Source organism: Puma concolor, chromosome B2 (genome assembly GCF_028749965.1).
Source record: "Puma concolor isolate L17-30 chromosome B2, mPumCon1.1.hap2, whole genome shotgun sequence".
Lineage (NCBI taxonomy): Eukaryota > Metazoa > Chordata > Mammalia > Carnivora > Felidae > Puma > Puma concolor.
In genome coordinates this window covers 109,490,414-109,502,832 of record NC_141671.1, presented here as the reverse complement: position 1 = coordinate 109,502,832, position 12,419 = coordinate 109,490,414, and the positions used below count along the sequence as shown (strand labels likewise).

Below are 12,419 nucleotides of genomic sequence, written 5' to 3'. Positions count from 1 at the left end.
CCTCCGAGACATTATGATCACTCCATTTTCATCTTTACTCCCAGACAACCTCGGAGTCAAATGAAGGTAAAGACAGAAGGCAAGAGTCTGAGTTGGCTTCTCACTTCCTGCCGCTTAAAATGCTATTGCTCTTCATAGCTGAATCTATTTCTCTAATGTTAGAAACATCTCATCGGTCATGCGTTAATTAGAAGAAAACATAATAATTACTTCCCTTTTTGCTGTGCTCAGGAATCGAGGACATAATAAAGACATAGCTGACAGTGCAAAGGGAGATCGAAGACAAAAGGCTCCTTCTCTCTTCTACCTTTCTGTCCTTCTTACACTCATACTCTCACCTCAGTGCCCTTAAATTTAGGGATTATCAGAGGTGCATCTTCAGCCCACCCCCTTTAAGGATAGTTTCTATACCGTGTCCCATTCAGAAGATTCACCTATCTGCCCTCCAAACATAGATGAAAAGTAATTAAAACCTTTACTGCAGTCTTTCAAAGATGGCGAAGAGTCATGACATTTATAATAGAGGGCAAAACTTAAATTACCCCTCACTCCATCCTTCTCCAATGCTTCAGATAGCATGAAGAGCCTTTTTCTTCCTACTCTCCTACTTCCCCTACTCCCAAACTCCCCAAAATATTTCCCCTCAAAACCAGTCCTTGTTGATTTCTTCTTTCTCCTTCCTTTCCCAGATCTAGTCTTTTTTTTTTTTTTTTTTTTTTTTTATCCTGAAGAAATTTTCGGCTCTGTCCATTTTAAATCAAGAAAATCTAGGTCACTTCTATCTGCGACCTAAGACAATTACCTGTTGTCCCAATTCTACAAGAAAGCCCCGGAATGACCTAGCCAAGGCCACATGGCAGAAAGGAAGGGGGAGAATTTGAGGATATTCAGACATCTGTTATATTCTCCATCGTAGTTACCATATTTTTTCATTTCTAATCCCTGACCTTACAACTATAGATGGCTTAGAGCATGAAAACGGTTTTTGTTCTGTCCCTTTAAGTGATACAGGCTCAGAGAACAAAGGTCACCACTAGCAAGTCAGCTCAAAAGAAGAAACTTCTTTAAAACCTGGCTTGGGAAACAGGAGATTTTTTTTCCACCCCAGCTTCAAATTTATGCACCCCAACAAAAATTATGGCTCAGGGTTTGTGTTTTGTTTATGTGTTTGAGAAATCTTCTTGTGCAAGTAGTTTATTTGAGAAACTGTCTTCTTTCTAGTGCATTTGTCCTGTCTACGAGGAAAAAGTAGCAGGCCTGGTCTCTTTGGTTGTCTTATGTAAGAACAAATAAGTCAGGAAAATGTAACTGCTCAAGTCTTTAACAAGCTTACCAAACAACCAGCTGGCCCAACTAAAAATTTTACCCAGCTTTCAGGGAAGACAAACTAGATAAAGCAAAGCAAATAGGTTTATCAAATGTGTTGTAAAAGATAAAAAAAAAAAATTCATGTTATTGTTTTTAATTTTTTGTTTATTTATTTTGAGAGAGAGAGAGAGAGAGAGAGAGCAGGGCAGGGGCAGTGAGAGAGGGAGAGACAGAATCTGAAGCAGGCTCCAGGCTCTGAGCTGTCAGCGCAGAGCCCAAGGTGGGGCTCAAACCAATGAACCGTGAGATCAGGACCTGAAGTCAGACATTGAACTGACTGAGCCACCCAGACACCCCTTCATGTTATTTTTTATTTGAAAATTTGAATCACTTAAATTCACTAAAACCATCAACTCATCATCTTTATTTTTTTCCCTATAAAATAGGAAATTCGCAAATTGTTCCTCTATCCTGTGGACCAAGTTTACTATAGATGAGAAACAAATCCATTATTAGAAGAGTAATAAGAATGTAGAGTAAAATTAACATATTTCAGCTATCTAGTGAAAAATCTACATAGTTTTCCACATCCATTCTTCTCTTTAGACAGGACAAGAAGTAAGCTCGTTACAGGCACATGTGTAGGGACATCTCTCCTTCCAGTTCATTATATTATATTTTGTTTTCAGAAACTCACAAGATTTGCAGATTCCCACGACACAGGACAGCAGGCACCATTCCATTCTCATCACGTCCTATGTACTACTTCTGAGTATCGAAGAGACTGCATTTCTTCTCGGCTTCCTGGGCTCCCAGATCGTATTTCCCTGTCACAGAGGCACCATTGGCAGAAAACAAGATTGGTAGGGATTCCCAGAAATGTAGGCATTAAAATCACATGTAAGCCAAGGTCTTCCTGCTGGTGCAGGTGCCAACAGCTGTCCCGGTGCTCACCTGCCTTGTCCATATGCTGAGCTGGCCTCTGACCTGGGCACACACCCAGTCAGATCTGCCTGCTAGGCTGTGGGATTTAAAGGATGATGTTGCTGTCATGCTTGCAACAGAGAAAGTGATTTTTTTCTAGCTTATAATAACAAATCAGGATGTCCTGGAAGTCTTTTCAATAGCTTGTTTTGCCTTTTAAAAAAAGGGGAAAATTATAGTTTATTTTTAGAGTTTATCTTATAAATACAACATACTCTAAGTTCAAATATAATTAATAAATAAATAAATAAATAAAGTCAGAGAAAGACATCCTTAGTCTTTCTAGATTATCAAAAATTATAAAGCATGAGGAAATGTTTGTGATCAAAATTAGGTTAATTGACTAAAACAAGAAATAAAGTCACTGATCCTGTCCTTGCTGGTTTCCTGCACTTCACATTCAAATCAACAGAAATCAGACTGAAGTCACCCTCCAAATACAATTGGTAACATTTTGGTATAAGTCTTTCTAGCCTTCTCTGTTTTTAAAATCAAAGTGGCAAAGGGGCGCCTGGGTGGCTCAGTCAGTTGAGGGACCCACTCTTGGTTTCTTGGTTTCGGCTAGGGTCATGATCTTGCAGCTTCGTGGGTTCCAGCTCTGCATCCCCTGCTTGGAATTCTCTCTCACGCTCTCTCTCTCTGCCCCTCCCCCACTGGTGCTGTCCCTGTCTCTCCCAAGATAAATAAATAAACTTAAAAAAAATTTTTAAATAAAGTAAAATAAAATCAAAGTGGCAACATGCCATGCTAACAATCTTGCATTCTTACCATTTGTTAGAAGTCCCTCCACCTTTCTCCTCAACTATGATATTCCTCATTCCTTGCTGTTCTTTATAGTTTTGCCCCATGGTAATGTATCACTAAACATAATATTGCTCAATTTTGCCTCAATTTTGAACTCTATTTAATGAGATCATATTTCCTGTATTCTTTTGTGGCTTCTGTTTTCCCACAACCTTTGTTTTTGAGATTCATCCATGTTGGTATATGTTATACTAATTCATTGTCACTGTTGTGACAATCTATGTTATCCATTCTACTTTTGATGGGATTGAAGTGGTCTTCTGTTTTTGGCTACTATGAATAATGCTGCTATGAATATTCTTGTACATGTCCTCTTCTCTCACATATTCTTTTTTCCCCCTTTTTCCTCCCCCCCCCTTTTTTACAGCCTTTAAAAATGTAAAAACCATCAGACAGACTGTGCAAAACTTACCTCAGGCTAGGTTTAGCCCAGGTACCATGGTTTACCAGCCTCAGCTCTACTGGACATGGATAGCCAGGTTTTCTATATCCCCTTGAGTCAACTTGATAGGTGTCATTTTTCTGGAAATGTGTTCATTTAAAAAGATTTTTCAATATATTTGAATAAAATTGTTCATAACATCCTCTTATTTTAATTCCTGCACACTGAAGTTATGTCCCCCTTTCCATCTCTAATATCGTTTATTTGCCTTTTGCCCATTTTTTTTCTGATCTTGGTGCCATAAGTTTATCAACTGTATTGATCTAACAAAGATCCAACTTTTGTCTTTGTTGGTCCTTTCTAAGTAACGTTTGCTAGGTACTTCACTAATTTCTACTATTACTTTCATTATGCATTTCCTTCTTTCTTGGGTTTACTCAGCTCTCTCTCTTTTTTTTTAATGTTTATTTATTTATTTGGAGAGAGAGAGAGTGCACACGAGTGGGGGAGGGGCAGAGAGAGAGGGAGAGAGAGAATCCCAAGCAAGTTCCAAGTTGTCAGCACAGAACCAGACATGGGGCTTGGTCTCATGAACGGTGAGATAATGACCTGAGCCAATATCAAGAGTTGGACGCTTAACTGACTAAGCCACCCAGGTGCCCCAGCTCTCTCTTTTCTAACTTCATCTTGATATAAATGCATAACTCAATAACTTCCAGTCTTTCTAATAAAAGTCCTTTAGGCTATATATTTTCCTTTAATAATGCTTTAGCCATTTCCCGTAAGTTTTTATAGACAGTGACTTTGTTACCATTTTGTTTTACTATCATTCAGTTTTACAAATTTTCTAATTTTCTTTATGATTTCTTCTTTGGCATATGATTTATTTAAAAATGAGTTTCTTGGGGCGCCTGGGTAGCTCAGTCTCTCATGACTTGTGAGTTGGAGCCCCACGTCAGGCTCTAAGCTGACAGCTCAGAGCCTTGAGCCTGCCTCAGATTCTGTGTCTCCTTCTCTCTCTGCCCCTCCCTCCCCCAAAGTAAATATACATTAATAAATAAATAAATAAATAAATAAATAAATAAATAAATAAATAAATAAAATAGAAATAGGTTTCTTCATTTCCTATCTACAGGATTTTTTTTTATTTTTCAGATAATCTTTTGATTAGAATTTCCTAGATTAATTTTATTGTGGTCCCAGAATATGGTCTGCAAAATGCCAATCTTTAGCAAGTTTCTCAAACTTACTTTAAGTCCTAGTATGTAGTAAGTTTTTTAAATGTTTCACGTGTGTTTAAAAAAAAAGTTGATGATTGGAGAGCCTGGGTGGCTCAGTCATTTAAGCATCCGACTTCGGCTCAGGTCATGATCTCACAGTTCATGAGTTCAAGTCCCACACCAGGCTGTGTGCTAACAGCCTCTCTGTCCTCTCTCTCTATCCTTCTCCCTCTCACACTGTCCCTGTCTCTCAAAAAAGGAACAAATGTTAAAAAGAAATTTTTTTTAAGTTGATGACTCAGTTGTGAGACACTTTGATCATTTTATTGTAAATCTGTTAGTCAACTCTTCTATATATTACTTTTTTTGCCATATTTGTCAGTTACTGAGACAGGTATATAAAAATCTCTGAAAATAGTTGACCCTTTTTATTTATTTTTATGCTTTTTGACTTAAAATCTGTTTTGTATGATAAAAATAATAAAGCTACATCAGGTTTCTTTTGATTAGGTTTTGCCTGAAATAGGTTTCACTTTTGAGCTTTTTTTTTTTTTTTTTTTTTTTTTTTTTAGCTTTCAGTGTGTATCTTGTAAGCAGCCTATATCTCAATTTTACTTGGTTTTGTTTAGAGTCTAGCCTAATTATCTTTGATTTTTTAACAGGTTCATATACTTGAATTTCTTTCTACCCCCAAATTTTAAAATGTATCCTCTCTTTTCTGTTTTCTTTTCTCTTTTTTCATCTTATTTTAGATTGCAGAATGTTTTATCATACTACTAACTTGAAAATTACATATACATTCTAGAAATTTTAGCAATGTTTAAAGTTAATCAATCTTTGCTTTCCATCTGAAAAATAAAAGGGTCTTAGAATACTTAATTCCATTTAATCCCCTCCTAATTTATATGCTATTATCAAACATTTTATTTCTTTCTTTTTTTGTGTGTTTTCTCAACAGGGTAGGTTTTTTATTGGTACAAATATGGCTTTACAAGCTTAGATTTACTCATATTTACCACTTTGTCTGCCTTTATTTTTTTTCTTGCATCTCAAATCTTCCTTGTTTGTTTTATGCCTGGAGTAAAACTTTTCAGATTTCCTTTAGTTAGGCTCTGGTGGATGTAAACTTTTTCAGTTTGTGTTGTCTAAAATGTCCTTCTTGCACTCCCACACAGAAGGTGCAACCTATATTGTTCCTGCGTAATGAGAGATGCTTTCTATTTAACCCCACATCGTAGATAGGTCCTAGGCCCTGTTTCCTGGTCCCAGAGCCACAGTCCAAGATTACTACTCCAAATGCAGATTAAAGTCCAAGTTCACCAAATTAAAAATACCCCAGCTTCAATTCTTTGCTTACTTTCTGGGTTCCTGATCTTATTTTACTTACTTTCTAGCTTATGGATATTTTTCAAAGATTTAAAAATATATAGATAATCCAGTATTTTTTGGAATGTCAATGAAATTATTGAGTGTTAAGTTTTCATTTACTCATATACTTACTATGACTTGAAGAGCCTTTTCCCATGTTATGTCCCAGCCTTTGTAAATATTGTTTATAAAGAATTTAGCTTACACAGAACAAATGTATTATAGTTTACATATCATTATTCTACTGTTGGGCATTGGTTTCCATTATTTACCACCATAAATAATGCAAAAAGGGAATCTGTCATAAAACATAAGCAACAAACAGCATAAAAAGATATGAACATTTTAAAGACTTTTGATACGTATCTCATGATACATTGGCTTTTCTTCAATTATTCAAAAAGGTGAACATCTTTCCATATGTCTCATTTCTTCTTTTTTCATTATGGATTTGTCTATTAATGTCTTTTTTTAAGTTATCAGTGAGATCTGCTTTTTAATGTTATTTTTTCTTGTAAACATATTGAGTAAGAGCAAGCTGAATTAAAATGATTTGTGCAAAACTGTCTATTAAAGTTCAATTTCTATATCCATCCTACCTCTTCACTCCTAAGCACAATGTACTATGGGTGACAGCATTGTCCTGAACTATTTTTGTCACAACTCTGTGAATGGATGGGTGACATTCTCACCTTGTTTCTCATGGATGGCTAAAACTAAAGGCTGTGCATACAACAATTACAGAAAACAAAGGAATTGAATGTGCAAACATCTTTTTTTTTTTTTAGACATCTTATTCTTATTCTGTGTCAATTCTTCTGTATGTAACTATATTATCAAGAAAATTATCATATGGGAAGAATCCTGGATTATATTGTATAAATTGGTATATATATATATATATACGTATATATACACACAAAACAATTAGAATTAATCAGTAACTGTCCTCCTAAGCCTGTGCATTTCTAACTTTACAACCAGCCTCTCAAAGTCACATATGATTAGCATCGGAAGGTGCCTGGCTCACTTTGGGAGCCAAGCTAAAGATCATTTCGCTCCAACAGAGCTTGGCCTCTTCTCAAAATCTTGGGCCAGAAGAGACCATTGCAGGCAAAGAGGACACATCTGGGAGGCAAAATGCCTTACTTTGCCACCAATTCCACTGGAAAGAACCTTAAAGAAGAGCTAATGGGGGCACCTGGGTAGCTCAGTCCGTTAAGCATCAGACTTTGGCTCAGGTCATGAACTTGCTTTCGTGAGTTTGAGCCCCACGTCAGGCTCTGTGCTGACAGCTCAGAGCCTGGAGCCTGTTTTGGGTTCTTTTTTTTTTCTCTCTCTCTCTCTTTCTCTCTCTCTCTCTCTCTCTCTCTCTCTCTCTCTCTCTCTCTCTCTCTCTCTCCCCCCCCCACTCTGTCTCTCTCTCAAAAATAAAGATTTTAAAAAATTTAAAAAAGATAAAGAGGAGCCAATATCTGAATACAAAGGAAGAAAATGAGGTGAAATGACCAAATCTAGTCCAACTGGAAAATAAGCCAGTTTTTCTGAGTGCTAGTCCAGGGCCCTGTTCCACACACTCTGCTACCTTCTTAAGCCTTAGATAATAATTATATTCCCTTTGAGCTACAAGATCTATGAAACGCACACATTTATAAAATGAAATCTGTCTTCTTAAAGTAAGAATTATAAATTCACAAATCAACTACATTAAAGAGAAGTTGAAGGATGACTTCAACCCACTCAGTCTCAAATTACTTTTATTAAAAACCTCCTAGTAGCTGGTGACTTTCAGAAAGTGTATTTGAAGGTAACATAATTCCTAGTGGATCCACAAGTTGTACTAAAAAGATAAAAGTTGTACATATTTGTAAACTGAGAAATGAGCATATGTAAAAGGAAAAAGGTCTGTTCTCTTACAGACATTATGCTAATTTAAAATAACACCAGCCTAGGCCAAGTTGAATAGTTAGTTCAAAACTGGTCCATGAGACAGCACCTTTAAAGATTGCAATAATTTAACTTTTAAATAAATATTTCACAGGCTTCACTGTCATGATTTTAAGCATTTTAAAACCGTACACTGTATTAAAAATGCAAAGGTATATTTAGTAATATGTGATAAGAAAATTTTACTACGATCGATGTTAAATGATTTAAAACGATTTATCATTATCTCTCATAGTTCCAGGGGTTACCTGGGCTCAGGCGAGTGATTCTCACTTGAAGTGTTTTATGTAATTGCACTCAGTTGGTAACTGGGTCTAGAGGCAGCTGAAGGTTCAACCCAGTTAGCCATGATGGGTGGATGCCAACTGGGAACGCAGGGGGAGCTGTCAATGGGATTGTCTTCATGTGGTCTTCTCCATGCCTTCAGCTTCTCACAGAATGGCAGCTAATTTCCAAGAAGGTGTCCCAAAAACAAGCATTCCAAAGACAAAAAATGGAAGCTGCAGATTAATTAACGTTCTGCCCAGAACTGGTGCATCATCTTACTTCCACTTTAACCTGCAATTACAAGGCCAATTCAGATTCAAGGGGACAGAGAAATAGACTCTACTTCTGGATGTAGCAATAGAGAAAAGCATATGCATTAGGAAATATTATTTAAACCATCTTTGGAAAACATAATCTGTAGCAACTTGATACTAAGTCTTGTAAAACAAAAAACAGTTGTATCATTTAGTAATAACTGACACTTACTATATATTGACTAAGTATCAGTCCGTGTTCTAAGTATGGATTTAGTATGGATTATATTTCATTTAATTTTCAAAAATAAGCTTAAGAGGAAATTCAACATGTCTAAAATCATGTCTGTAGCTTATGTGTATGGGTAGGACAAGAGGAATATATTACTAAGATAAATATTAAAAAATTTATGTTATTAGGTGGGGTGCCTGGGTGGCTCAGTCGGTTAAGCATCTGACTTTGGCTCAGGTCATGATCTTGCAGCTCGTGGGTTCAAGCCCCGTGTCAGGCTCTGGCCTGACAGCTCAGAGCCTGGAGTCTGCTTTGAATTCTGTGTCTCCCTCTCTCTCTCTCTGCCCTTCCCCTGCTCTCTCTCGCTCTCTCTCTCTCTCAAAAATAATAAATAAACATTAAAATATTTTTAACTTATGTTATTAGGTACTGAATTAAATTATGGTATTCATAATTAAAATGTTTTTAAGTAATAATTCAAGCCGATTTACCTAAAAATCAATAGGTTCCATGAAAGAAAAATTATCAAATTGTTTTTTTGATTCTGTAACTTATTCTTCTTTTTTTTTTTTTTTTAACATTTATTTATTTTTTTGGGACAGAGAGAGACAGAGCATGAACGGGGGAGGGGCAGAGAGAGAGGGAGACACAGAATCGGAAACAGGCTCCAGGCTCTGAGCCATCAGCCCAGAGCCCGACACGGGGCTCGAACTCACGGACCGCGAGATCGTGACCTGGCTGAAGTCGGACGCTTAACCGACTGCGCCACCCAGGCGCCCCTGTAACTTATTATTCTTATAGAAGCAATATTCATTGTAAGCAGTGAAATGATGAAAAAATTATACTTTTTACTTTTTCATTGCCATCAACAGCAATGTATGCTGACAGTTGATATGAATCTTTCCACACCCTTCTCTATGATCACATATACCCTAATTTATTATGCATAAGGGTTTGTTGTTTGTTGCTATAGAAAATAGGATTCTATTATATCACCCTCAAATTTTCTTTTTTTTGCAAGATTATAGTATAGATATTCTTCCAGGTCTATAATTATAGCCCTAATTAATTCTTTTTAAGAATTATGTGATATTACAAAAAAAAAGAATTGTGTGATATAACATAGAGTAAATGTATCATATTTATTCCACTGATCTATTAGATTATTTAAAACCAAAATTGAAAGTGAAATCATCTCTTCAAATAGGAGAAGCACATACAACAAAATGGTCATGATAGATGTAAAATGAAGTAATAGATCATGTTTAACGTTTCAGTGAAAAAATTGTTAAAAATATAACTCTGCCTACTATTTAACATTCAGATAGAACAACTTACTTTACCCAGAAGGAACAAAAGTACATGTATCAGAGCTTTATTAAAATATATTTTAGGGGTGCCTGGGTGGCTCAGTCAGTTGAGCGTCGGACTCAATTTCGGCTCAGGTCAGGATCTCACAGTCTGTGGGTTCGAGCCCTGTATCAGGTTCAGGCTCTGCGATGACAGTGCAGAGCCTGCCTAGGATTCTCTGTCTTCCTCTTTCTCTGCCTCTCTCTCTCTCTCTCTCTCTCTCTCTCTCTCTCTGTCTCAGAAATAAATAAATAAACATTAAAAACTTTAATAATAAGATAAAGTATATTTTAATCCCTATATTGAAGCACAATTGGCATACAATAAACTGTATTAGTTAAAATGAACAATGTGATAAGTTTTAACATGCGTATGCACTCACAATATCATCACAATAAAGGTAATGAACATAACCATTTCTCCCAAAAGTTTCTTTATCTTTGTCCCTTTTGTAATTCCTTCATCTTGCCAGATTTATCCCTAAGTAATTCATATTTTTGATGCTATTATCAATGGTATTATCTAATGTCAATTTCTGATTATTATCTCCTAATGTATAGAAGTACATTGATTTTTATATCAATCTCATATTCTGTAATTTTGCTAAGCTCACTTATTACTCTCAGTATCTTTTTTTGTAGATTTCATAAGATTTTTTTACATGATGATCATGTTATCTGTGGATAGAGTTATTCTTCCTTTCCAATCTGGATAACTTTTGTTTTTCTTGCCTTATTGTCTGGTTAGAACCTCTAGTAGAATGTTGAATAGAAATGAGTGGTAAAAGCAAAAATCCTTGAGTTTTGGGGGGAATGCAAGCAGCCTTTCATCATTTTGCTGAGATTTTTTTTTTCTTTTTTTAACCAGGAATGGATGTTGAATTTTGTGAAATGCTTTTCTGCATCAGTTGGCATGATCATATACTTTTTTTCTTTTTCATCTGTGTTATGAACTGGATGTTTGTGTCCCCTCAAAATTTATATGTTGAAGCCCTTCCCCCATCACAACATGACTGTAGTTGGAGTTAGAGCCTGTAAAGAGATCATGAAGGTTAAATGAGGTCATAAGAGTGGGGCCCTAATTTGGTAGGACTGGTGCCCTTATAAGAGGAAGAGATAACAGATAACAGACCTCTCTCTTTTTGCCACATAAGGACACAGAGAGAAGGCACTATCCCCAACCCAGGAAGAAGGTCCTTACCGGAAACTGAATTGACTGGCACCTTGATCTTGAACTTCCTATCCTCTTGAACTGTGAGAAATAAATTTCTGTTGTGTAAGCCACGCAGTCTATGGTATTTTGTTATAGCAGTATAAGCCAACTAAAACAGTCTATTAATATGTTGAAATGCATTCATTAGTTTTCAAATGTTAAGGAATGAACACCACTTGGCCATAATGTATTTTCATTTTTATATATTTGTATGATCAAATTGGCTAAAATTTTCCTAAGAATATTTTCATCTTTGTTCATGATGGATATTAATCTATAGTTTTCTTATCTTGTAATATCTTTGCTCTTGGTTCCAGAATAATATTAGCCTCATTGAATAATTTAGGAACTATTCCTTCCCCTCCAGTTTTCTAAAACAATTTGTGTGGAATTTACATTATTGCTTCCTCAAGTATATAATTCATCAGTAAAGACATCTGGGCCAGTAATTTTCCTTAAGGGAAATTTTAAACTGCAAATTCATTTTGAAAGGAAATTTAGGAATATTGAGGTTGTCTCTTTTTTCTTCAGTGAACTTTGGTAGTTTGTGTCTTTCAGGGAATTTAAACATTTCATCTAAATAGTCAACTGTATTTTTATAAAGTTCTATATATAGAATCTATGGTGGTATCAGTTCTCATACTACTGGAGTTTAGATCTTCTATTATTACCTTAATCAGTCTAGCGGGAGGTTTATCAATTTTTTTTATCTCAAAAAGTAACTTTGATACCATTGATCTTCTCTATTGATTCTCTATTTTCTAATTCATTGATTTCCACTCTAATCTTTATTATTTTCTTTCTTCTACTTAGTGTTTCATTTACTGTTAGCTGACGTCATTGATTCAAGACCTTTCTTTTGTCTAATATAAATGTTGTATACTAGAAATCTTCCCCTAATTACTAGATTAGATACATTCCACAATTTTTACTTGATATTTTAATTTTCATTCAATTCAAAATACTTTCTATTTTCTTTTTTGATTTCTTCTTTGATCCATAGTTTATGTAGAAGAGTATTACTTTCTTTCCGAATATTTAGGGATTTTCACAGTATCTTTCTGTTTTTGCTTCTTACTTAGCTCTACTGT

At 35.5% G+C, this 12,419-nt stretch overlaps 1 long non-coding RNA gene across 2 annotated transcripts; it reads right to left on the bottom strand.

Annotated features, from left to right (window-relative positions):
* Positions 1–1,504: 1,504 nt before the first annotated feature.
* LOC147581181 (uncharacterized) lies at positions 1,505–9,272 on the bottom strand. 2 transcript variants are annotated; one of them, XR_015251506.1, is made up of 4 exons: positions 8,262–9,272; positions 3,509–3,618; positions 2,263–2,445; positions 1,505–2,135 (listed from the first exon to the last, which is right to left on the bottom strand). It is a non-coding gene; the product is annotated as an uncharacterized LOC147581181 (long non-coding RNA). The 2 variants fall into 2 exon arrangements; XR_015251507.1 differs by lacking the exon at positions 8,262–9,272 and adding an exon at positions 6,199–7,047.
* Positions 9,273–12,419: the final 3,147 nt, after the last annotated feature.